This window comes from Anomaloglossus baeobatrachus, chromosome 7, assembly GCF_048569485.1.
Source record: "Anomaloglossus baeobatrachus isolate aAnoBae1 chromosome 7, aAnoBae1.hap1, whole genome shotgun sequence".
Lineage (NCBI taxonomy): Eukaryota > Metazoa > Chordata > Amphibia > Anura > Aromobatidae > Anomaloglossus > Anomaloglossus baeobatrachus.
Window position 1 is genome coordinate 229,485,454 of NC_134359.1, and position 27,970 is coordinate 229,513,423.

At 45.3% G+C, this 27,970-nt stretch overlaps 1 pseudogene; it reads right to left on the minus strand.

The window, feature by feature from the left end:
• The window catches only part of LOC142246100 (DNA repair endonuclease XPF-like), a 118,769-nt pseudogene that overhangs the window by 39,363 nt on the left and 51,436 nt on the right, over positions 1-27,970 (minus strand).

A 27,970-nucleotide genomic window follows, 5' to 3' on the forward strand; every position in this document is an offset into this window, starting at 1 on the left:
AACTGATATTAAATTCAAAGAAATAGTATATACTTTAGATAAATATCTATTGTAACTGTGGCCAATTTAAAAAGGAGCGGCCCTCTTTAATATGACAGGTCTATTCTGGTAATGAAATACCGTACTTTTATAAGACGCACCCCAAATTTAGAGATATACCGTATTTTTCGCTTTATAAGACGCACCTGATTATAAGACGCACCCCCAAATTTGGTGAAGAAAAAGAGAATTTTTTTTTTAATGTTAAATGGGGTCCATCTTATAATGCCAGTGTCCCTCTAATAAATCATATAGGGTATATGTCCCTCATAGCCCCCCATTCTAAAATTAGCCTCCTTAATCTAGATATAGCCCCCTTATATTGAATATAGCACCCTTGTAAAGGCACATGTTCCCCTGTGCTGCCTATGGCCCCCCATGGATTGCATACATTCCCCTGTGCTGCCTGTGGCCCCCTATGGATTGCATACATTCCCCTGTGCTGCCTATGGTCCCCCTATGGATTGTACACGTTCCCCTGTGCTGCCTATGGCCCCCTATGGATTGCATACATTCCCCTGTGCTGCCTATGGTCCCCTATGGATTGCACACGTTCCCCTGTGCTGCCTATGGCCCCCTATGGATTGCATACATTCCCCTGTGCTGCCTATTGTCCCCTATGGATTGCACACGTTCCCCTGTGCTGCCTATGGCCCCCTATGGATTGCATACATTCCCCTGTGCTGCCTATGGTCCCCTATGGATTGCACACATTCCCCTGTGTTAGATAGCGCCCCCATAGTGCAGCCCATGGCCCCTATATAGATCACACAAGTCCCCCTGTGTTAGATAGCGCCCCCATGCTGCTGCCCATGGCCTATATAGATCGCACAAGTCCCCCTGTGTTAGATATCGCCCCCATAGTGCTGCCCATGGCCCCTATGGATTGCACAAGTCCCCCTGTGTTAGATATCGCCCCCATAGTGCTGCCCATGGCCCCTATGGATTGCACAAGTCCCCCTGTGTTAGATATCGCCCCCATAGTGCTGCCCATGGCCCCTATGGATTGCACAAGTCCCCCTGTGTTAGATATCGCCCCCAGGCTGCTGCCCATAGTAAAATAAAACCCTCTTTCCTTACCTCCTCCAGCGTTTATCTCCCTCCTGTCTGGCTCCGTGCTTCTCTTCCTTACTTCCTGGTTCTCAGTGCGGTCATGTGATCAGCACAGCAGACTGAGATCTCTGCCTGCCTGATCACAGTGGAAGCAGGGACACGGGGAGAAACGCTGCAGGGGGTAAGTAAAGCTTTTTTATTTTAGAATGAGCAGCAGCATGGAGGCCATATCTAACACAGGGGGGGCATGTGCCATCACAGTGGCGCGCAGAGACATATAATATGCACCGCTGCCCCAGCCCCTCACTGCGTGCGATTTCAGCACCACCGGAGTTGGACAGCGGCTGTGCATATTATATGAGCGGGAGCAGGAGATCAAACACTGCCACCGCAGCGTTCACCTGCTCCCAGCACAGCGCCCCCACCTCCCCTGGACCCTGCAGTGTACATTATATATATATATATATATATATATATATATACAGTTAGGTCCAGAAATATTTGGACAGTGACACAAGTTTTGTTATTTTAGCTGTTTACAAAAACATGTTCAGAAATACAATTATATATATAATATGGGCTGAAAGTGCACACTCCCAGCTGCAATATGAGAGTTTTCACATCCAAATCGGAGAAAGGGTTTAGGAATCATAGCTCTGTAATGCATAGCCTCCTCTTTTTAAAGGGACCAAAAGTAATTGGACAAGGGACTCTAAGGGCTGCAATTAACTCTGAAGGCGTCTCCCTCGTTAACCTGTAATCAATGAAGTAGTTAAAAGGTCTGGGGTACATTACAGGTGTGTGGTTTTGCATTTGGAAGCTGTTGCTGTGACCAGACAACATGCTGTCTAAGGAACTCTCAATTGAGGTGAAGTAGAACATCCTGAGGCTGAAAAAAAAGAAAAAATCCATCAGAGAGATAGCAGACATGCTTGGAGTAGCAAAATCAACAGTCGGGTACATTCTGAGAAAAAAGGAATTGACTGGTGAGCTTGGGAACTCAAAAAGGCCTGGGCGTCCACGGATGACAACAGTGGTGGATGATCACCGCATACTTTCTTTGGTGAAGAAGAACCCGTTCACAACATCAACTGAAGTCCAGAACACTCTCAGTGAAGTAGGTGTATCTGTCTCTAAGTCAACAGTAAAGAGAAGACTCCATGAAAGTAAATACAAAGGGTTCACATCTAGATGCAAACCATTCATCAATTCCAAAAATAGACAGGCCAGAGTTAAATTTGCTGAAAAACACCTGATGAAGCCAGCTCAGTTCTGGAAAAGTATTCTATGGACAGATGAGACAAAGATCAACCTGTACCAGAATGATGGGAAGAAAAAAGTTTGGAGAAGAAAGGGAACGGCACATGATCCAAGGCACACCACATCCTCTGTAAAACATGGTGGAGGCAACGTGATGGCATGGGCATGCATGGCTTTCAATGGCACTGGGTCACTTGTGTTTATTGATGACATAACAGCAGACAAGAGTAGCCGGATGAATTCTGAAGTGTACCGGGATATACTTTCAGCCCAGATTCAGCCAAATGCCGCAAAGTTGATCGGACGGCGCTTCATAGTACAGATGGACAATGACCCCAAGCATACAGCCAAAGCTACCCAGGAGTTCATGAGTGCAAAAAAGTGGAACATTCTGCAATGGCCAAGTCAATCACCAGATCTTAACCCAATTGAGCATGCATTTCACTTGCTCAAATCCAGACTTAAGACGGAAAGACCCACAAACAAGCAAGACCTGAAGGCTGCGGCTGTAAAGGCCTGGCAAAGCATTAAGAAGGAGGAAACCCAGCGTTTGGTGATGTCCATGGGTTCCAGACTTAAGGCAGTGATTGCCTCCAAAGGATTCGCAACAAAATATTGAAAATAAAAATATTTTGTTTGGGTTTTGTTTATTTGTCCAATTACTTTTGACCTCCTAAAATGTGGAGTGTTTGTAAAGAAATGTGTACAATTCCTACAATTTCTATCAGATATTTTTGTTCAAACCTTAAAATTAAACGTTACAATCTGCACTTGAATTCTGTTGTAGAGGTTTTATTTCAAATCCAATGTGATGGCATGCAGAGCCCAACTCGCGAAAATTGTGTCACTGTCCAAATATTTCTGGACCTAACTGTATATATATATATATATATATATATATATATATATATATATATATATATACATACAGTGCCTACAAGTAGTATTCAACCCCCTGCAGATTTAGCAGGTTTGATAAGATGCAAATAAGTTAGAGCCTGCAAACTTCAAACAAGAGCAGGATTTATTAACAGATGCATAAATCTTACAAACCAACAAGTTATGTTGCTCAGTTAAATTTTAATAAATTTTCAACATAAAAGTGTGGGTCAATTATTATTCAACCCCTAGGTTTAATATTTTGTGGAATAACCCTTGTTTGCAATTACAGCTAATAATCGTCTTTTATAAGACCTGATCAGGCCGGCACAGGTCTCTGGAGTTATCTTGGCCCACTCCTCCATGCAGATCTTTTCCAAGTTATCTAGGTTCTTTGGTTATCTCATGTGGACTTTAATCTTGAGCTCCTTCCACAAGTTTTCAATTGGGTTAAGGTCAGGAGACTGACTAGGCCACTGCAACACCTTGATTTTTTCCCTCTTGAACCAGGCCTTGGTTTTCTTGGCTGTGTGCTTTGGGTCGTTGTCTTGTTGGAAGATGAAATGACAACCCATCTTAAGATCCTTGATGGAGGAGCGGAGGTTCTTGGCCAAAATCTCCAGGTAGGCCGTGCTATCCATCTTCCCATGGATGCGGACCAGATGGCCAGGCCCCTTGGCTGAGAAACAGCCCCACAGCATGATGCTGCCACCACCATGCTTGACTGTAGGGATGGTATTCTTGGGGTCGTATGCAGTGCCATCCAGTCTCCAAACGTCACGTGTGTGGTTGGCACCAAAGATCTCGACCTTGGTCTCATCAGACCAGAGAACCTTGAACCAGTCTGTCTCAGAGTCCTCCAAGTAATCATGAGCAAACTGTAGACGAGCCTTGACATGACGCTTTGAAAGTAAAGGTACCTTACGGGCTCGTCTGGAACGGAGACCATTGCGGTGGAGTACGTTACTTATGGTATTGACTGAAACCAATGTCCCCACTGCCATGAGATCTTCCCGGAGCTCCTTCCTTGTTGTCCTTGGGTTAGCCTTGACTCTTCGGACAAGCCTGGCCTCGGCACGGGTGGAAACTTTCAAAGGCTGTCCAGGCCGTGGAAGGCTAACAGTAGTTCCATAAGCCTTCCACTTCCGGATGATGCTCCCAACAGTGGAGACAGGTAGGCCCAACTCCTTGGAAAGGGTTTTGTACCCCTTGCCAGCCTTGTGACCCTCCATGATCTTGTCTCTGATGGCCTTGGAATGCTCCTTTGTCTTTCCCATGTTGACCAAGTATGAGTGCTGTTCACAAGTTTGGGGAGGGTCTTAATTAGTCAGAAAAGGCTGGAAAAAGAGATAATTAATCCAAACATGTGACGCTCATTGTTCTTTGTGCCTGAAATACTTCTTAATACTTTAGGGGAACCAAACAGAATTCTTGTGGTTTGAGGGGTTGAATAATAAATGACCCTCTGAATAAACTTTTCACAATTTAAAAATAAATTAAAAAAAGAAATAACATTCTTTTTTGCTGCAGTGCATTTCACACTTCCAGGCTGATCTACAGTCCAAATGTCACAATGCCAAGTTAATTCCGAATGTGTAAACCTGCTAAATCTGCAGGGGGTTGAATACTACTTGTAGGCACTGTATATCTCTCTATATATATATGTATCTATAGAGATTATATATATATATATATATATATATATATACACATATACATACACGCCCCCCCGTATATTCGGCTTATAAGACGCACCCCCTACTTTCCCCCAAAATTTGGGGGAACAAAAGTGCGTCTTATAAAGCGAAAAATACGGTATATAAAAAAAAAAGTTAAAACAAAAATGGGGCCCATCTTATTCTCCGGTGTAGTCTTACCGGAGGGGGGCAGCAGTGGTGGTGAAGCGGGGTCACAGGAGGCAGAGGTTGTGCTGACAGCCATGGCGAGTCCGTGGAGGCAGCGGCGGCAGCCATGGTGCCAGTGGGTGAGTGGTGGAGCAGACCGTTACGGTGAGTGTCCCAGTCTGTCCGCAGTCCCTGTTCAAATGATGGCGCCTGGAGCGATGCATGCGCAGATGGAGATCTCATCCAAGAGCACCATCTGCGCACGCGCTGACTCCCAGTGCCATCATTTGAAACTGGGACCGCGGATACACTGGGACACCTGCCGCACAGCCGCCCGCCCGCACACACAGAGAGGCAGCCGGCCTCCAGGACAGAGAGGCAGCCGGCACAGACAGGCACCCGGCTGCCCGCACGCAGCCACAGGCAGCCAGCACGCCGCCCACAGCCCAATCATTCAGGAAGATTGGGGCCGCCTCAGTGATATCGGGTCAACTGGAACTTGACGTGACATCACTGGATCTCAGATGTCATGGAGCCTGGGGGTCACATAATAGGGATGAGTGGATGGCAATAGCGCTGCTCAGAGGCACAATTGACTACACAAGGTATTTCAGAAATGCTTTACATCGATGTGACCACTATTCTGTGTAGTGGACCACCCCTTTAAGTTCCTGATGTGTTGCCGTTATCATATGCAAATCTGTATTTACCTATATGACCATTCAATGTCTGTGATGGGACTGTCACCCCACAGAAGCATACAACGAATAATCCTGTACAAGGAAAGTGAGCAGAGATTTTGGAAATCATGATAAATTGCTGCAAAACTAATGCTACAAATTTGATGTCCTGAAACAATAATACAAAATAACTGTTTAATATAAGAATTCACCTGAATTTTGTCCAAAAGCTTTCTCACTGGCTCGCATTGACTCTAACAGGTTGAGAAAAGTCACGCAGTCGTACTGGGACAGGTACTGGAGCAACGTGCGGAGAATCTTTAAATCCTGAACCAAAGATTTAGTTTTGGCTCCAAGCTGATGCCACAGGGGATCCAAGTAATGACGTATAGTCTAGGAGAGAACAAAACCACACACAATAATGATTTATACCGTTTAGTCCTTCTATTACACAACTTTTGGCCCCGATTCATCGAGACTGGTGTTTTTTACACCGGTCATGAAGAAGAGTGCGCCGGAGTAAAATGTGAAAAACTCATTAGGAAGCGCGAGACTGGAGCTAGGGTTGTCAGCTCATACACATTATAGCAATGTAGGCTGAAAACACTTATCCATTGTGTATAGGGGCTTCTTTTCTCCCCACGAGAGATGACGTATCAGAAGGGTTATCACATCTAAGGACACGATGGCCATTGTCATTACACAGCTGACTGCTCGAGCAAAAATTATCAATCACTATTCACATGTATGGTCACTCCAAATAAACCTCACAAATGTCAAAACGGATTTCGGTCAGATGGCTTTCAAGTACAATAACTAGTGGTGATGTGAAATATTTCACAGGACCCGGTCCATTGACCACATCAGTGTTCTGTGGCCACTGGATGGGAGCCCCGAGAACCTCCTCTTACCAGCAGGGACTCTTCTTCTGATTAACCAGCCTGGTGCGACTTTAGATGTGCGTCACGCCACAATGATGACATCCCGCCACAGTGAGGAAATGACGTCACAATGAGGACATCCCGCCACAATGAGGAAATGATGTCACAATGAAGACGTCGCGCCACAATGACGACGCCGCGCCACAATGATGCCGCCGCGCCCCAATAACGACGTCACGCCACAATGATGACGTCACGCAACCATGACGACGTCCCGCCATGCCGGCTAATCAAAAGAAGAGGCGGTTCTCACAGCTCGTTTCCAGCAGCCTCAGATTACTGACATGGCAGATGCACTTGGTTGTATGAATTGATTTGCACCAAATTTAGTAATAACTGATCTAACAAGTGTCAACAAAAGCAACTCGTTTCATTTTTTGGAGCAAATCAGAAAATGTACACAATGACCTGAATACTTATAGGGAATCTGTCACCAGGTTTTTGCTGCCTCAACTGAAAGAAGCATAATGTAGGAAAAGAGACCCCGGTTCCAGCGATGTATCACTTAGTTTACTGACTGCAGCAGTTGTGATACAATCAGAGTTCTCATATGCAGCAGAGCACAGAAAGCTAACCCTACCTACACCACAGCTCTCTGTGTACATTGTCTATTGACAGTGAGCTGCTTACCAGAGGAGGGAGTGTGGTCAGACAAAGGCTCACAAGTACTTTATTAAGGGCAGTAATTATAGCCTGGTGATAAATTGCTTCATGGTGTGGAAACAACAACACACAGCCAAATAAGGCGCCGCTCACATCAGCGGTATTTTGCCGGAAATCCGCCCCAGCACAAACGTGTTTGTTCCATTCATTTACAATGGAAGTGCAGCAAGATGCGGTCACAAGCGGTTGTGTATGACGCACGCAACCACATGTGACTGCATCTTGCCGCGCTTCCTTTGTAAATCAATGGAACTGAAATGCATTTGTGCCGGTGTCAGCTTTCTGGCAAAATACCGCTGACGTGAGCGGCGCTTAAGCAACACATCTCTCAAATCAGTGTTAGGCCTCTAAAGCATGCGGTCCTCAGATTACATAGCAAAAACCTGCTGACAGATTCCCTTTAAGACCTATACTGAGACTTGTACTGCATCTAGGCATTGCCCAAGCTGCTTAAGGTACCACGTGCCATAAGTTACCCATGTGTGTATCAGACGCTTACCTACAAATGGAATCTACTGACCAAATACTTTTAAATCTCTTTTATTAGATGAAAAATCATTTCCTCTAAAATGGTCTATCTACTGATGACCCGGTTAGCAATAAAGCATGTTCCTGGCCTTATCATATATCATCTGACCATATAGACCCAATTCCCTCATGGACTCCCAATGAAGTCACGGGCTATAAATATATTCTGGTCATTATGTTAGTGCAGGAATTATCATATACCTTATCAAAGGCCCTGCCGATGGCATTCTCCAGGGACAGATCTTCCACCTCCAGTGCAGGATTGTAGCGTTTCAGCTCCTTCAGACACGCGTTCATTATGTCCAGGACGGATGCTTGGCTGGCCAGCATGGCCGGGGTCATGGTGATGTGCAGCTCCACCACTTCAGGCTTCTGATTCTCCAAAAATGAATTCACAGACACATGAAACCTTCAGAAACAAGGACGGGTTATTTCTTTTTTGAATGCATGACATCAGAGAGAAAATCGTTCTAACTACACAGACACCAGCTATATACCTGTCCCCACCTGTCGCTGCACGAGCTGCAGGTTGTACTGGTAGGGAATGCATCTTAAAAAGGGGATGTCCAGCTTTCGGGATAATTTATTATATTTTTGCTATTCAGATTCATTACAAATGTGGCACATTATGGCTTTTATAGGCTCTTTGTGTCCCTGCAAATTTAACTTTCAGGTGTTCTGTGGTCATAAATCAGCTGATTATCTGAAAGAACAAACAGATACTGTACTTAGAAATGTTTGGCGGATGCCGTTGTTTCCTATAGACTTGTATTCGTGGCGGATTGGAACTGATGACCTTGCGTTGCATCCGCTGCGCCACGGTAAGTCGTTTTTGGACTGACCGCCGGGCGGAAACAACGCAGAATGTAATGTTTTTTCGGGCCGTCAAAATTAACACACCGCGCAGGATTCCGTCATGCTTGTAATGTTTGTCTATGGTGCTGGATTCCGTCGTAATCCGTCTTACGACGGAATCCAACGCTGGATTCCGTCATGCTCTACTGAGCATGCCCAGCATGTTTGGCACACACACTGAGCTGTCCCAAACACAAACGGATCATGACTGATCCGTCAAAAAACGGATGCACAGCGGACACGACGGATCAGTTTTTTCACAGGATTCCTGTGAAAAACACATCCGTTGCGTCGGTTGACATCTAAAAAAACGACTGATCCGTTGCTGACGGACCTGACGGATTTAAAACAACGGAAATGTGAACCTAGCCTTACAGAACATAAAAATAGTGATAATTGTCTTTTTCTGAAACCAAAATAGCAGAAATAATTTTTAGCCCAAAATACAAGAATTTAGGTACAAAAAAAAAATCCAAATCTCCAGGTGTGCAGTAGTTCTCTAGGAAGGTGTCCGCATGTATCATCCTTACATGGCGCACGCTAAAGTCCCTCTCATCTAGAGGTTATAAAGCAGATATCCCTCATAAGATAATGCTGCGGGTTCCCCTGAGACATCGCAGAGGACCACGGATCACATTGTAGTATCGGTGACGATTCACGCATCATTCACAGATTCTGGGATTTGTTGGAGGTGCACTGACATATGCCGGTGGGGGGGAATCCTTGTGCATACACTTCACATAGACTTCTCCCTTACAGTATATGCATATGGTATTTGCTTAGGAATCCACATTTCTTAAAGGGTAACTCATTTTTATTTCATAAATCTATAGTATACCTGAAAATAAGTTCTCATCACACAAATCTGCTGCTTTCTCTGCCAGAATTGGTCATTATCAAAAGTATCAATTCTGAGATAAAACCTGTATTCAGTGAAGACTTTCCCATTACTAAGATAGGAGATGGCGGCTGTTACTGATGAGATTCTATGATGATGGGAAGAGGGAGGAGCTGGATGCAGAGGGAGGAGCTAGAGGCAGAGGGAGGAGCTAGAGGCAGAGGGAGGAGCTAGAGGCAGAGCTCCACCCATCTATCTGCATAGAAACTCATCAGAATAAACAAAAAAGGCAGCACTAAATGTACACTACTGCACTAAAAATTCCAACTGTACTTATTATAAATTTGAATTTTTTTTGAAATTTTTGGCAAAAAATTACGATTTCTTGAGCTACCTCGCCACGTCAAATCTCTTTGGGGCAGTCCTACTCTAAAATATATTTATAAAATCAGACTCTCCAAAACCAGACTCTCCACTACCGTGGAAAGCTTCAAGAGGAACCTCAAGACCCACCTCTTCCAACAAGCCTACAACCTACAATAGCCCTCAGTCCAGTACACCACTGCGCAACCAGCTCTGTCCTCACCTATTGTACCATCACCCATTCCCTGTAGACTGTGAGCCCTCGCGGGCAGGGTCCTCTCTCCTCCTATACCAGTCTGTCTTGTACTGTTAATGATTGTTATATGTATACCCTCTTTCACTTGTAAAGCGCCATGGAATAAATGGCGCTATAATAATAAATAATAATAATAATAATAAAATGTGCCATGCGGCCCCACATACGAAATAGTAGAAATGCTCGTAGCAGCACTCACTTGGTCTTTTTCAATCCCGTACCCATGACTGAGTCAAGGGAAATGGTCGGTGGCTGACCCCCACCTTGCTATGCACCCCACTTGGGATGTATTCCACCTGTCTAGATTTTGGCGGTTGGTGGCTGTTCACATTCAGTCATCAGGCCCTGTCCACAGGCTATTTACTTCAGGCCTCCGACACACATCCGTGAAAAACACGCACGTGTGTTACGTTACGTTTTTCAGGTCAGTTTTCTGTTTTTAAGTCTGTTTTTATTGTACATGTGGCATCCGTGTGAATGGCATATGCTAGCCGTGTGTGTGTGTTGAATGTCCATGTGTGTGTGAGATACGTAAGTGACATGTCCGTGTGTTGCCCGTGTGAAATGTTCTGTGTGTGATGCACAATATCGTTGATACATACCCGCTGACAGCAGACAGCGACGCGCGATGAGAATGAACTCGGGTGAACTTCACCCGACTTCATTGTCATACCGCGGCTCTGTCTGTGTCGCGTACTGATTAGCGGTCACCCGTGAAGGACTCACCGGTGACCGCTAATCCCCTGAGTGACTGAAGTGAGCAGCGCGATTAGCGTTGCCGTCACTCAGGTTACCCGCGGCTAGCTGGATCCTCCACCCGTGACCGCAACTCACCTGTGACTTCATCGCTGTCACTCGGGCGACTTGCAGTCACAGTTGGAGGATCCAGCGGTGGCCGCGCGTAACCTGAGTGACGTCATCGCTGATCGCGCTTCTCACCTCAGTTGCTGCGTGGAGCTGTCAGGAGCGGCGGTGTTCTTCTACAGCTCTTGTCACCTTCATGTAGCAGAGCTGGAAGCGACGCGGGACCTCCGTGGATTACGCCGAACATGGATGGCTTTTTCGGGCTTAATAAAGTGGTGAACGAGGGTATTTGTTAGTGTTTATTATTCCAAATAAAGGATTTCTTCGGGTGTATGTGTTTATTTACTGTAACTTACAGATTAATCATGGAAGGTATCTCGGGGAGACGCCTGCAATGATTAATCTTGGACTTAGTGGAAGCTATGAGCTGCTGCCATTAACTCCTTATTACCCCGATTGCCAACGCACCAGGACAAATCAGGAAGAGCCCTGTAGAGTCCCAGAACTCTTGCATCTAATGTATGCGGCAATTCTGGGCGGCTGCTGGCTGATATTGTTAGGCTGGGGGGCTCCCCATAATGTGGGGCTCCCCATCCTGAGAATATCAGCCTTCAACAGTTGACTTTACCCTGGCTGGTATCAAAATGGGGGGGAACCACACGTCGTTTTTTTTAAATTAATTATTTATTTTACTGCTGTAAATTGACACGCCCAACGGCGGCTGTGATTGGTTGCAGTGAGACAGCTGTCACTCAGTGTAGGGTCGTGTCTCACTGCAACCAATCATAGGCACTGGTGGGTGGGGAAAGCAGGGAATACGAGATTGATTAATGAGCGGCCAGCTTTTTCAAAATAGTAAAAGTCGCCGGAGTTTTTTTTAACAGCTGTGCAGCACCGCGAAGGAGATCGGGGAACGGTAAGTATGAGAGGGGGGGGGGACTGACCGACAGACAGAGAGGGACATACAAGACAGAGAGACCGACCGACAGACAGAGAGAGAGACCGACGGACTGAGGGAGATTGACCGACAGACACAGAAAAAGAAAGAATGACCGACATCGCTAGAAAAAAAAAGCACAAAACTTACACTGAGCATACGGAGATGCATCCGTGTCACGTACATGTGCTCACGGACCCATAGACTTCCATTGGGTCCGTGTGTGCGTGTTCCGTGCAGAAAACGGACATGCTTCCGTGCAAAACGGATACACATACGTATCACAGACACACAGACCGTATGGAAGAACGCACGTGTAACCTCAAACATAGCCTAACATTGGTGCACGTTTGTCCGTGAGTCCGGTATATACGGAAACGGACCAAACAAGCACGTGTTTCACGGATGTGTGTTTGAGGCCTCATGCAGCATTTGCTTGGACCTGTCCCGCCCACAGCCATGACTCAGTCATGGGTACGGGATTGAAAAAGACCAAGTAAGTGCTGCTAAGAGCAGTTCTACTATTTCATATGTGAGGCCGCCTGGCACATTTTATAAAAATATTTTAGGAGTAGGACTGCCCCAACAGAGATTTGCCGTGACGTGGCGGGGTAGCTCAAGAAATTGCAATTTTTTTTGCCAAAAATCTCAAATTTTTATAATAAGTACAGTTTGGAATTTTTAGTGCAGAAATGCACATGTAGTGCTGGCTTTTTGTTTTTTCTTCATAGAAACTCATCAGTGACAAATACCATCTCCTTTGAAGGGGGGGGGGGGTTTGGAGTTATGCCACTAGCTCTACCCTGCCTATAGCTCCTTCCTCTGCCACTAGCTCTACGGTAGCGTCTAAATCCCAGTGGCCAAAGGGACCTCTGCTGACATCACGCTCATGTGACCAGAAAGGGGCGAGGCCTCGACGACATTGCTCATACCAAGAAGATACATGTTTCTTCTAAGTCCACGCCGGCATAGAGTTGATTTTAATAGAAGCGAATATAAGATCCCCAGATGGGGGGGTGCAGGGCGAAGCCCCCCCTTGCATCAGTATACAGGGCGGAAGGAAACATCGCCACGCCCACCAAACAAGCCCAATAACAAAGCTGGTCACGCCCACAGATCCTTCTACCCACTGGGATTTAGCCATAACCCTAGCTCTGCCCTGTCTATAGCTCCTCTCTCTGACACTAGCTCTACCCTGTCTATAGCTCCTCCCTCTGCCACTAGCTTTACCCTGTCTTTAGCTCCTCCCTCTGTCACTAGCTCTACCCTGTCTATAGCTCCTCCCTCTGCCACTAGCTCTACCCGGTCTATAGCTCCTCCCTCTGACACTAGCTCTACCCTGTCTATAGCTCCTTCCTCTGCCACTAGCTCTACCCTGTCTTTAGCTCCTCCCTCTTCCACTAGCTCTACCCTGTCTATAGCTCCTCCTTCTGCCACTGGCTCTACCCTGTCTATAGCTCCTCCCTCTGCCACTGGCTCTACCCTGTCTATAGCTCCTTCCTCTGCCTCTAGCTCTACCCTGTCTATAGCTCCTTCCTCTGCCTCTAGCTCTACCCTGTCTATAGCTCCTCCCTCTGCCACTAGCTCTACCCTGTCTATAGCTGCTCCCTCTGCCACTGGCTCTACCCTGTCTATAGCTCCTCCCTCTGCCACTAGCTCTACCCTGTCTATAGCTCCTCCCTCTGCCACTAACTCTACCCTGTCTATAGCTGCTCCCTCTGCCACTGGCTCTACCCTGTCTATAGCTCCTCCCTCTGCCACTAGCTCTACCCTGTCTATAGCTCCTCCCTCTGCCACTAACTCTACCCTGTCTATAGCTCCTCCTTCTGCCACTAGCTCTACCGTGTCTATAGCTCCTCCCTGACACTAGCTCTGCCCTGTCTATAGCTCTTTCCTCTGACACTAGCTCTGCCCTGTCTATAGCTCCTCCCTCTGCCACTAACTCTACCCTGTCTATAGCTCCTCCTTCTGCCACTAGCTCTACCGTGTCTATAGCTTTTTCCTCTGACATTAGCTCTACCCTAACTATAGCTCCTCCCATCATTCATAGAATCTCATCAGTAACTACTGCCATCTCCTATCTCATGTGTATGTATCCCCTATCCGTGGGATAGGATATAACACCCCAATCACTGGAGGTCCCATCATTCCAAGAGCAGGGGCTTGAGAGTGGAGGTGGATCCTGCACACCGATGCTCCATCCATTATGGGAGGTCTGAGCACCAGATGAGTGCTACACAATCTCTGGCGGTCCCATTAAGAATTAATGGGGCACAAACGCATATGATCCATCTACAGTGCACGGGATCAGTGGGGGTCCCAGTAGATGGAAAGTTATCCCTATAAGTTCCCAAGTCCTATATATAATAAGAACAACCCTTTTATGCTACAGTCTTCTTTTTCCCTGGATATTCTGCCTGTGCTATAATCCTTATATCGCCTATGTACAGTACATTGGGCCATTATTATCTTTCCTTGCAAAAGCCACACAAATTATTCATTTCCAACAGATTATTACTCTTTTTACTACTTTAAAGTGGAACATTAATCCCTTTGTGAACAGCAGCCAGATCCGTACTTGTCTGCAACCTTTCGTTCTTGGTCACTAATGCTCGGTGGACTGGAGGGAAGAAAAATCCACCATCTGGAAGAAGCTGCAAAGAGCAGCCAAAGTGGCCCAAATAAGCCAGATAAACCCGGGGAGGACTGGCACCGAGTCAGCAGGTCCCAATGTAATGTGCTCATAGAGTACACATGGCTGAACACCGCCAACACAACAGCGCCGGTGATCAAAAGGCTTTCTTCATTAACCACGACGTCGCTTTACAGCTGATGAAGATTCATTGCGTCATTTAGAAAATGATGTAACTGGATCCGTGCTCTCTCCAGTCCAGCTGGATCCGTGCTCTCTCCAGTCCAGCTGGATCCGTGCTCTCTCCAGTCCAGCTGGATCCGTGCTCTCTCCAGTTCAGCTGGATCCGTGCTCTCTCCAGTCCAGCTGGATCCGTGCTCTCTCCAGTCCAGCTGGATCCGTGCTCTCTCCAGTCCAGCTGGATCCGTGCTCTCTCCAGTTCAGCTGGATCCGTGCTCTCTCCAGTCCAGCTGGATCCGTGCTCTCTCCAGTCCAGCTGGATCCGTGCTCTCTCCAGTCCAGCTGGATCCGTGCTCTCTCCAGTCCAGCTGGATCCGTGCTCTCTCCAGTCCAGCTGGATCCGTGCTCTATCCAGTCCAGCTGGATCCAAGACTGAAGGATTCCAGAAAAAAGCCTCTTCTGTGATAAGTATAGGTGAAATCGTCTTATAATGGTTCATTCAGGGCTTGAAGGAAAGAATGTCGCTGACTTTGCATATACTGTATATTTTAGAACTAGAACATAGGGAATTGGTAAAGGAGCCGACTAAAATCAGCGGTAATGTGGATTTATAGACATTCATCAGGTGAGGTCCAATGTATAGAAAACAGATTATTCTACTAATCTCTACAAAAACAGAATACTGTACATATTATAGATATTTTGTTTTGTGGGGGAAGTAAAGCAATAACCAGTATGGTCACTAGCAATCCTATAGGAAGCCATGCTAAATTTCAAAAGTTCATCTCGTGCCTCTGCCTGTGAAGTCTCTTATTTAAATGGGTTTTTGAAAACTTCCTTTTTCCCTGCTGCAGTTTTACCAAAACAAACTGTGCTTTACTCACCCTAACCGGGTCCAGCATTTCAGCTGCTTCATCCTGTCTGTTAGGGCTGACATCACGTCTGCAGCCAATCAGTGAGCACAGCTTCTCCTGCCATTTACTAGCGGTAGAGCCACTTTGCTCACCGATTGGCTGCAGACGTGACATAGGCAGCAGCGATGGAAACTCAGCGCTAGACCAAGGGAGGGTGAATAAAGCTCAAATTATTTTTGAAAAATAAACTGCAGCCAATAAAATGGGGGTTTTCGGAACTAGAAAACCCCTTTAAGTGACTGAATCCTTTGGTAAGGCTTAAAGGGAATGTGTCACCAGGGTTTTGCTCCCTCATCTGAGAGCATTACTTACAGCAAGATGGAATTGCAGCTGTATATTGCTCAGGCCAAAAGACTACTGCTACTCCAGCTTAAAGGGAATGTGTCACCAGGGTTTTGCTCCCTCATCTGAGAGCAGCATAATGTAGAGACAGAGACCCTGATTCCAGCGATGTGTCACTTGCTGAGCTGTTTGTTGTTATTTTGATAAAATCAATGTTTTCTCTGATGTAGATACTGTATAGCAGTTAGGCCTCTTTCACACATCCGTGTAAAACACACGTTTTGTATAGTCTTTATGTGTGTGTGTGTGTGTGTGTTCAGCGTGTGCTGTCAGTGTGCTATATATGCGACAACCCCATAGCACACGGACAGTATAAAGTCTATACTCCCCTGCCGTCTCCAGCACTGCTGCTGTTCCAGGTCCGTGGTGCAGTGACTATTCATGAGCATAATGAGCGGGCCCGGAAGCAAGTGACGGCCGTGCTGAAGACAGCAGCACTGGAGACAGGAAAGTATAGAAAATTATTTTATTTCAAAGACACGTGTTTTCTCAGGTACGTGTCACACGCATCACATCAATGTATGGTGTGACACCCGTGCTGCCAGAGAAGAACGGACATGTCGCCGTGTGGAGCACACGGACATGCGTACCCTCCATACAGGCACATGGTCTTTGTGAAAACTCACATGTGTGCGCAGAGCCATTGATTTTAATCGGTCTATATGTGTCAGTGTCTCCAATGCGTGTGAAAGCGGACATCACACATACCAGAAACACGGACGTGTGAAGGGGGTCTTATACAGCTCATGAATATGCTGGACTACCTGGCAGCATGCCAAGTAGTCCTCTAATGATAAAAATCACTGATTAATCAGCAGCAGATTATCAAAACCACACTAAGCAGCCCAGTAAGTGACATCGCTGGAATCAGGATCTCTGCCCCTACGTTATGCTGCTCTCAGATTAGGTGGCAAAAATTTGGTGGCAGATTCCCTTTAAAGGTTTTGTTTATTGGACGGAGCAAGCAGCAATCCATCAACATAAATGCCGGCTTACTTAAAATGATTCGGCTGCTGAAACGCTGAACATTTGCTGCACATTTCACCTTTACGATCGAAAATTGTACAATCGGCATTGAAATTGGTAGCGTAAAGTAATATGCTGTGGATTTTAATTCCACGGTGACGGTCAATTTCCACAGTGGATTTTCTCCGCAGAATATGGTTGAGAACTTGTAAAAAACGTATGATTAGGTTTAGAAAAATTATACATTTTATTGTCATGTATTCATTTTGTGACCCCGAGGGGGGGGGGGGGGGTTGTTCTTAATTCTTTTTGTTCCTTGAGGAGACCTGTGATTATATTGGAATATGGTGGCGATGGGTTAGGCCTCTTTCACACAAGTTTTTTGCCATCCGGCGAATTGCGGATAAAATGGATCTGGCGTCTGATGCCACCGAATCAGTTTTTTTCCTCAGACTCTAATTAACACCGGATTGTGCCACATGGCCTCAATTTCATCGTGTTTCGTGTTTAAAAATTTGTATGTGCGGCCGCCAGAAGCAACGTCCAAAGGAACATTTTTTTGGATCGGCGAAAAACCGGAAGGCGATGAATCAGGTGCCGTCCGTCTTTTGTTTTTTTCAATGAGAGACTATGGGCGCCGGATCCGTCGTCTTCTGGAAAATGATGGAATCAGGCGACGTTTTTTGCTTCTAGGCTTGCTCAGACGTGTAAATTCACTTCTGGTCACAAAAGAATCTCTCTCTCCCCCCCTCTCCCCTTTCCTCCCTCTCCCCTTTCCTCCCTCCCTCCCTCTCTCTCCCTCTCCCTTTCCTCCCTCCCTCTCCCTCTCCCTTTCCCTTTCCTCCCTCCCTCTCCCTTTCCTCCCTCCCTCTCCCTTTCCTGCCTCCCTCTCCCTTTCCTCCCTCCCTCTCCCTCTCCTCCCTCCCTCTCCCTTTCCTCCCTCCCTCACCCTCTCCCTTTCCTCCCTCCCTCTCCCTCTCCCTTTCCTCCCTCCCTCTCCTCTTTCCTCCCTCCCTCTCCCCTTTCCTCCCTCCCTCTCCCTTTCCTCCCTCCCTCTCCCTTTCCTCCCTCCCTCTCCCTTTCCTCCCTCCCTCTCCCTTTCCTCCCTCCCTCTCCCTTTCCTCCCTCCCTCTCCCTTTCCTCCCTCCCTCTCCCTCTCCTCCCTCCCTCTCCCTCTCCTCCCTCCCTCACCCTCTCCTCCCTCACCCTCTCCTCCCTCTCTCATAGCAAATAACCTTTGGCCTGAAGGGAAAAAATGAGACGGATCCGTTTTTTTACCGGATCCGTTGTATCAGTTTTGACACAATCTGCGACGGATCCGTCACATCGGGCACAAACCTGGATTATGCCTGATCGCTAAAAACTGATGTGTGAAGATGATGGGATAGTGATTAAACAGCAACATTTGGAGCCATTTCTGTATAACACATCCAGCACACGCCCTCATCTTTCAAACATCTGTACCAGCCATAGTGGGGTAGGTCAGTACGGTGGTGGTCTATCCTCAGGGTAGGTCATCAATATCAGATTAGTGGGGTGCGACAGCTGGCACTCCCGCCAGTGAGCTGTGCATGGCAACAACAGGATGTGATCAGTCTATTAACAGTATAATGGCCGCGGCCGGGTACTGCACATTCACAGTTATATGAATGCATGGGAGTTGATCTGCAGTACCCAGCGGCAGACATTATAAAATTGATGGAGTTGCGCTATCTGCTCCAAAACAGATTGCATATGGCCGCCATCAGCACCGAGAGCAGCTGATGGGCAGTGCGACTGGGGGTCACACTCCCCCAACTGGATATTGATGATCTATCTGAAGTATGGGCCATTAATATTAAAACAAAAAACCAAGGAAAAAACTCCTAAAAACAATATTTATTCATATATAATATTAAAATGCTCTTTATCATAAAAGCGTGATAACTTTTAAATAACTAAATTGTAGACTGGTCACGTGAGGTGAGTGGGAAGAAGGGGGTAGAGCCAACTAGTGAAAAAGGAGTGCTGATTGTCTCTACACTCTAGGTAAAACAACTATAGTCGTTGTAGTTTTTACCAGGTAGTTGCCCTATAGTTATGGGGAATATAGGGAAAGGATATTCTGTCCCTCCCTTTCACCTACCTACCAGCGGAGGTGCACCATAAGGTATTGGGTACCCCCCGCTCCTCGTCGGCTCTCCCTATTCTGTCCCTGCGACCCGTAAGTCGCAAGAAACACCCACCACCAAGAAATAGATAAGTGCAAGTAGTCAAAAGGTCATGATAGCACAAGAACCATTCATTCACTCACCAAATAAAAACTGACACTGGACACAGATATTGATTTGGTAAATATTGGCCGTGCTGCTTTATTAAGAGTAACCTAAATAAATCACCATATAATTCAAAATTTTATAATTTACAACTCCAAAAAACATACAACATTCCAAAACTAAACCAAATCCACTCAGACATCTGAGCGATTTTCCCCCTCTAATAAGCAGCACGACGGAAAAACATCACAAAATTTTATTACTTTATAAACAAAAAAGAGGGAGGGAGGGTGGGGAAGATTCTTCCTTCTCATCAGCTGGAATGACCAGCTGAGGAGAAACCAGGGGTTTATATAGCCACATTTCGCCTCAGCAACATAACTATAACCAACCATAACTATCAAAATAGGCGCGCAGACAGCTGATTGGTCCCCTAACAGCTGCTCGCGTTACTAGGCAGAAAAACCCTAACACCAGAGCTGTTAACCCATTCCTTGCTAACTGTATCATGAAATCAGGCTCTGTGCCATCATGAAATCCCTAAGCTATGCGCTAAAGGGATTAAACATGATAGCACAAGAACCATTCATTCACTCACCAAATAAAAACTGACACTGGACACAGATATTGATTTGGTAAATATTGGCCGTGCTGCTTTATTAAGAGTAACCTAAATAAATCACCATATAATTCAAAATTTTATAATTTACAACTCCAAAAAACATACAACATTCCAAAACTAAACCAAATCCACTCAGACATCTGAGCGATTTTCCCCCACTAGGACACTAATGACCATTAGTGACCCCCCATACCACCGCACAGCCATTTCTCCACAATACCTTGCAAACCCAGATTAAAAATATCCATACCTATATCGGACAGGTGTACTCCGTCGTCTCTATAAAACCCACATAAAAAACCTTCCAAATCAATATGACGAAATGAAAAATCTCCCGTAACTCTAAGAAATTTTTCCATCACCCGATTAACCCTTTTTCTGATTTTTTCAAAAAACAAAAACCCAGTTGAAGTCCAAGCGATCCTAGGAATAATTTCCGAAAAAACAAAATTTGTCTCAGGCAAAAAATTTTTAATAAAAATAATATCTCGCTGCATCTGTGATATAAGGTCCAGTGTTTTTACCTTACCAATATCGTTCCCACCTAAATGACATATAATTAAATCCGGAACGGGTGTAGAATACATCCTTCTCTTCAATTCAACGACTAACTGATCCCATTTCATTCCTCTGTGACCGAACCAATGAATAATAACATGTTCAGAGGAGAATGTCAAATTTTCACTATAAATGCGCATTGCGGCCCGCTTCTGGGCCTAATATATGTATGAATGCCCAACAATCCAAACGATCATGGGTTCTGAAAATTCAAGCAGTAATTAATTAAGTAAAAGCTCAGGACGAACATAAATCTTATATCGACCTGAATTCCATCTACCCAACTGCATTATTTTCCTTCCACTCAAACCCAATGAAGCGGCCGCAGTGGCCGCCCCAATCCGGAATGAATGAGAAGAAATTTTGCAATGACCCAAACCTAAATGAACTAAGCATTGTCTTAACAAAGAACCGAACTGAAAAATTGTAGCAGGTAAACCAGATAAATGAACAAAAAATGAACCTTGAACCGCAGGGCGCAAAGAAACCCAGCGCTGTAAATTCTGAACTGGACACACAGGGGAATCTTTTACACTGAATAGCTTAATCCAATGCCCCCTACCTTCCTGATCTGTTTTTGAAACAGCAATAAAAATTAAGCAATATGATTCAAATACTCTGATATCCTGAAACCTCAAACCACCAATTCTATTCTTACTAGGAGACATCAATTCACCAACCCTTAAAGCCGCAAAGAAAGCCAAAACAAACGCCGATCGGAATAGACTTGCTTCAAAAGCATCCTTACAAATAACCCCTAAAGCATGCCATAGCATTACTAACATATCAAAAGATATTGGACGTCTATCATCCGGACGATTATTAACCCTTTTCAAACCTTTGAGGATTTGCTTAACTAGAAAGAAGGAAGTCAAAGCCTCATTACCATATAACTTAAGAAAGAAAGAAATACCAGCCAGTGCCTTATGCAGCGCCGAATAACTAATATCATTAGCTAACTCAAATTGTATATATTCCAACGCTGTTGCAGCTTCTGCCACATAACAATCAAAACCTTTTACTCTACAAAATTCTAACCATCTCTCCCAAGCCACCACATAGGCTTTCCAAGTACTAACAGCAATCGAATTCTTGATAAAATGCGGAATTAAATCCAAAGAATGTCCCATACTTCCTCTGGACAATGCCGTCTCACGATTCCTTCCACCTGAAACGCATTTCTGTCTTCCAATAGCTGCAAAAAAGAACAAGCAGATCCAGGACTGTCATACACCAAGGACGCCTTCAACCAGATGTTGAACCTAAAGCAAAGTAAAACTATCTGCCTCAACACTTTCGCAGCCCAGATACATTTAGAGGATAAAGTATTAATGCAGAAAACAACCCCTTTATTAGCAAACTGAAACGCAATACGCCTATTCGCCAAATCCTCGCCCCATAAAAACAAAATCACAAAGACAGAGAATAGCTCAACCACTATTTCCCTTGCGTTCAACCCTAGCTGACACCATTTTGACGGCCATGGTTCTGCACACCAGCTCCCCATATAGCTAACCAAAAACCCATAAACCCTGTCAACATCAATTTTCACCTGCAATTCCTTAGCTGAGCAAAAAACTTCCTGGAAACAAGTAATACCATTAAATTCCACCAAAAATCTACGCCATACTAACAAATCAGCTCTCATTTCCGCTGATACCCTAATGTGTGCATTAGCTGACTTCAAACCGATGATACTATCATACAACCTCCTGCAGAAAACACGACCCATAGGAATGATCCTTAAAGCAAAATTCAAGGAGCCTAACAAAGACTGCATCTCCTTCAATGTCACCTTCTTCTTAAACACCACTGACTCAACCAGCCCCTGTAATTTAGCCAATTTACTGACCGGTAACTGACACTGCATGGCTACCGAATCAATAGAAATCCCTAAAAACTCCAAACTACGACAAGGGTGAACTGTCTTATCATCAGCTATTGGAACACCGAAAAACTCCATGAATAACAAAAACCTTTCCAACAAGACAAAACAAACATCTGAGCTCCCTGAACCAACAAACAAAAAGTCATCAAGATAATGCAAGATTCCGCCATTAGGCACAGAATCACGCACAACCCACTCTAAAAAAGAAGAAAAACATTCAAAATAAAAACATGACAAGGAAAAACCCATGGGTAGGCACCTATCGAAATAAAATTCACCCCTAAAACAAAAACCTAAGGAATTAAAACCGCTTGGATGAACGGGTAATAAACGAAACGCAGATTTTATGTCCGATTTTGCTAACAACGCTCCTTGTCCAAACTTTCTTAGAAGATCCACCGCCATATCAAATGTAGCATAGTGAACCGAAGCCGCAGCCTTGTCCACCTCGTCATTCAGAGATTGACCTTTAGGGTAAGACAAATGATGTATTACCCTAAAGGAACCAACATCTTTTTTAGGGACAATTCCTAACGGCGATATCCGAAAGCTTGGAAACGGAGGGCCAGCAAATGGACCTGCAAGCCTACCCAGGCTAATCTCTTTTTTGATGTGATCAAACAAAAAACCATCTTGAGATCTAGCCGAAATTAAATTAGGAATAATACTACAACCTATGCCCTTAAAACTAGGAACAGGAAAACCAAATTGAAAACCATTACTGACTATGTTGGCTTTCTCCCTGTCGGGGTAGCGTTTTAACCATGGGAGCATTCTTTCCCATATCACTGGGGTCCGAGCTTTTAAGAAAAAACTCACGAGAATTATTAGCAGATTGCTGACCCACTTGCAAACCCCGTTTAAAACATTTGAACAAAGGGTGGGAACCCCCACACCCTGAGCATTCATGTTTAAATCTGCAATTTGTCAGCCATTTGCACGCTGATTCATTAAAGGCAAAACAAAAGCCTTTCTTCACAGGCGTATTAGCAGTTTGTCTAACAAATCCAGATCTCTGAGGTAACATGAGGTTAAGCCAAAGCCCAACATCCTTATTACCCCATCGCATATTAGAATGCACTGCCATCTTCTGACGAAATGATTCATCATAAGACAACCAAGCAGTACCTCCAAAATTGCGGTAAGCCTCCAGCACTGAATCCACGTGCTGAAAGAGCCCACTACAATTATTCTGATCCTTTTCACCCAAAACCGCAGCATAAATCGCAAAGGCCTGCAACCAATTGTGAAACGACTTAATCACCTTCCTCTTATCATCGCTTTCACCCTTGGTGTCAAGGCCTGAGCGATATTGCTCCTTACTAGGTAATAAAGAAAACAAATCTATATACTCCTTATTCCAAATCTTTTCTTTAACACTAACTGATAGGTGAAAGCCCAAAGGAGAGGGCTGACATATAATGGCTTCCTTAAAAAATGCTTGAGGAATACCATTATATCTAGGAGCTGTACTACTAGTGTGTGCACTAACATTTGTAGAACTACCCTCCCTATGTAGTAGCTCTGACACTATAGTGCTAACTACCTCCCTCAAGGAATCCACATTGTGTAGTAACTCACTATTACAATTAACCGTAAATGATTTCTCACCGCTCCTGAAGCGTTCCTCAGTAACGAGCGGCGCCTCCAGCCGATCCGCGATGTCGCCCTCCGCTCCTGCCGCCTGGTCAGCCGATCCTGTTGCCTCGCCGCTTTCCGATTCCCCCGACGACCAAGCTTGCAGGACCGCCGCCGCACCATGATAGCTCTTTTGCGGTAGCGGCGGCGGCACCCTGCTACTCGGCCGCCGGTCACCGGACGCAGCTGAAAATGAACTTCCCGCTTCCAGCTGTAACCCGGAAGCTCCGCCCACCTCAGCATCACTTCCGGCCGCGACCTCCTGACGCGGCTGATGACATCCACGCGATGTCCGGGAACGGCTTCTTCTGGCGGCGACCCTCTCCAGCTCCGACACCGCCGCTGCAGACTTCTTCGCTCCGCGACCCGAAGACCGGCCGCCCGACTTCCGACCGCCACCAGATCTTCCAGCGACCGCCGGCGGTGAGTATGTTTCTCTAAATTTTCTGCTCCTCTTCGCTCTTTGCTCTCCCTCAGCGCCGGCGACACCTGGGCTGACATCCCGCTGCACCACCGATGATCCCGCCGCAGTTGAAACAGCGGCGGCCGCCGCACCAGCTCCGTCCAGGCACATCTTCATCCACTCCGCGCCGTCGGCTTCGCCCGCTCTCTTCAGCACTTGCTGGAGCAGCTCTTCCATCCTGAAGATTCTTCCTTCTCATCAGCTGGAATGACCAGCTGAGGAGAAACCAGGGGTTTATATAGCCACATTTCGCCTCAGCAACATAACTATAACCAACCATAACTATCAAAATAGGCGCGCAGACAGCTGATTGGTCCCCTAACAGCTGCTCGCGTTACTAGGCAGAAAAACCCTAACACCAGAGCTGTTAACCCATTCCTTGCTAACTGTATCATGAAATCAGGCTCTGTGCCATCATGAAATCCCTAAGCTATGCGCTAAAGGGATTAAACATTACCATGATCTGGCTGCCATATAAAATGGCACCCAAAATATAACCGCGCAGTTATGTATTTTTCTGCACAGTCAAAAGAAAGATGATGCTTATTAGTATAATCACATCAGATCTGGAAATACATAAATAGTAGATCTTTACTAGAATCTGGTTGTCATAAATATGACAGCCATAATAAAACTGTACATATGTATGTTCCTGCACAGTCATACACAAGATAATATTAATTAGCATGGAATCTAACATAGATAATAGTAAATAATCCCAGCAGGGATGACTTATCTGCTAGGATCACCAATAGCAAATCCCGACGCGTTTCCCCCCTATATTTATCCTAGGGGTTCATCAGGGGAAAAACTAAGGATTTCATGTCCGATCCATAAAGTTTCTTTATAGACAAAAAGATATTATATTTCCAAAATGGAATATAGTGTAATGTCCAAAAACTGCATACATTCTCAAAAACAAGACAACACTAAACAATGGGTGTCCGGTTACATACCTTAGTTAGTTTAGCATTCCTAATAACATCAGAACGACGTCAGTGGCCTTTAGTGAAGGGCAAGTCGTCTGACATGCGATGACCGCTAGTGCTACAGGCACAGTGACCCCAAAGCACCAGACAAAAGAGCGGTACAACCTTCCATGATGGTGTCTATCTCTTAAATGAGCGCTGCTTTTTCAATTCCCGCTTCCTGCCCCGTGACGTCACGCCGGAAGTGGTCAGGTTGTTATGATGACTTCACTTCCGCACATGCGCGATCGTTCCCGCTTCCTGTTCCGTGACGCCGAACCGGAAGTGGTCAGAATATTATAGTGACTTCACTTCCGCACATGCGCAGTCGTCACATAAGGCAGGTAATCATCTTGCCGTCCTATTGCGCATGACTGTGCTGGGTCGGGTCTTCTCTAGTCCCGGCATCCCAGCCTCCCTGTGCGTGCGCTACATCGGGGATAGTTGTTAATCCTCCCCACATGTCACTATCGTCACACGGGGCAGGGCGCCATTACTTTAGCAAAAGAGTGTCACTGCGCTTGCCCAAAAGGCGCAATTCAGAGTAAAAGGAAGGTTTAGAACAGAAGGCTAATGCCTCCCAAAAACCCCATAAGTCAATGTAACCCTCCATATTTATCACGTTCCTAGATCACTCTAACACGCGGTTTGTTTTAATGCCAAAACAAAGTCAGCGGTTTGTATGTGTGTGTCCATAGGTTTGTCAATACTGGGTAAAAAACAGGATGTGGATAGGGGGTTAAATCCATATATAATCTTGCTGTTCCGGGCCAAATACCCGTAATTTAGGAACATATGTAATAACCGATTAAAGGACCAACCATGACATTCCCAATGTTGTTATGTCTAACAGCGCTAATATAGTAAAAAGCAGGAAATGGAGGCAAAGAACCCCCTTATATCCATCAAATTCTATGTGCTAATAGACATTAATAGAGGGACCTCCATTATTTAATCTTATAAAAGAGGCATTAGAGGAGATAAAAATGTGGAGGGAAAAAGGGGGGGGGGGTTTCTAGGAAATGAGATATTATATTTAGAACCAAAACGTCCTTCTATAGAGAGAAGTGGTGTCTTAATGGAGAATGTATGCAGACTATACCATAGCACAAAAATATATCTGCACCAGAATAAATACTCTGGCAGCAATTTCAAAGAAAACCTGGCTATATATCTTTTAACAAATCCCTCTCAGGTGTAGCAAAGGCTAGAACAACCAAAAAAGAAAAGAATAATAATAATAATAATAATAATAATAATAGAGATAGGGGTCTGACAAACACTCCTAGATAAAACTACTATAGCTCAAAACCTCATTGAGACCTTTTGGGTTAACCGCATCAAGGAGGAAGGTCCATCGGGCTTCCCTCTGGAGTATTCTATTGTCCCAATTACCCTTACTGATTGGCATCGGAACAACTTCGATTCCCTGGAACCGTATGCATTTGGAGTCTCCCTGGTGGCAAGTATTAACGTGTCTGGCTATAGGTGTGTCGCGTTTATGGGTAATGTCACCCAAGTGCTCCCCTATGCGGACACGTAGTTGGCGTCTTGTCTTGCCTATATAGCTGAGTGGACATGTACATGTGCACCTATATACCAGACCCTCAGTTCGACAGTTCACAAAGTCCCTAATATAAAAGACTCTTCCTGATTGTAAATTAGTAAATGTTTTACTCTGGTCTATAAATGCACAAAAACATCTGAAAGTACCACAAGGTTTTCTCTCAAGCCATGTGCCCGATGGTTTCTCTGGTACAAAATGGCTATGTACCACATGGTCTTTAATCATCTTTCCCCTCCTATAAGTAATACTAGGGTAGGGAGTAATGTAGTCACTTAAGTCTGGGTCAGATCTTAGTATTCCCCAATGCTTTCTCAAAATGTGCATAATCTTTGTGTTCTGATCATCATATGAACCGATCAGTCTGGTAATTTGTTCTTGCTCAGGTTTAGGTTTAATAGTTAGTAATGTTGTTCTCCTTTGGTCACGGGAAGACTCAAACGCTGATCTAATAACATTTTCTGGATACCCCCTATTCCTAAAATTATCCCTTAAGCTCCCAAATTTTTGTTGGAAATCATAAAGAGAGGAGCAGTTTCTCCTGAGTCGGAGAAACTGCCCCTTAGGGATACCCCTCCGTAAGGCTACAGGGTGATAACTCTCCCACCTTAGCAAACTATTTGTTGCTGTCGGTTTACGATATATTGTGGTTCCCAAAGTTCCATCCTTGTTTTTAATAAGGAGAATGTCCAGAAAGGGCAGTTTGTCACCCCCTACCTCACACGTAAATTTAAGTCCAAGACTATTATCATTTAGATGTGCCACAAAATCAAGAAAGGATTTAGCTCCCCCTCTCCAGAGGACGAGGATGTCATCAATGTATCGCCCCCAGAATATTATCTGGGGGTTCCATGTGACATCCTCGACCCCGAAAACCACTACATCCTCCCACCAGACCAGGTACATGTTTGCGTAAGTGGGAGCACAGGGGCTCCCCATCGCGGTACCCCTGAGCTGGTGGTAGAATTTGTTATGGAAGATGAAGTAGTTATGAGTAAGTATGTAAGTGAGGAGCTTGAGAATGAAAGAGGTATGTTCTT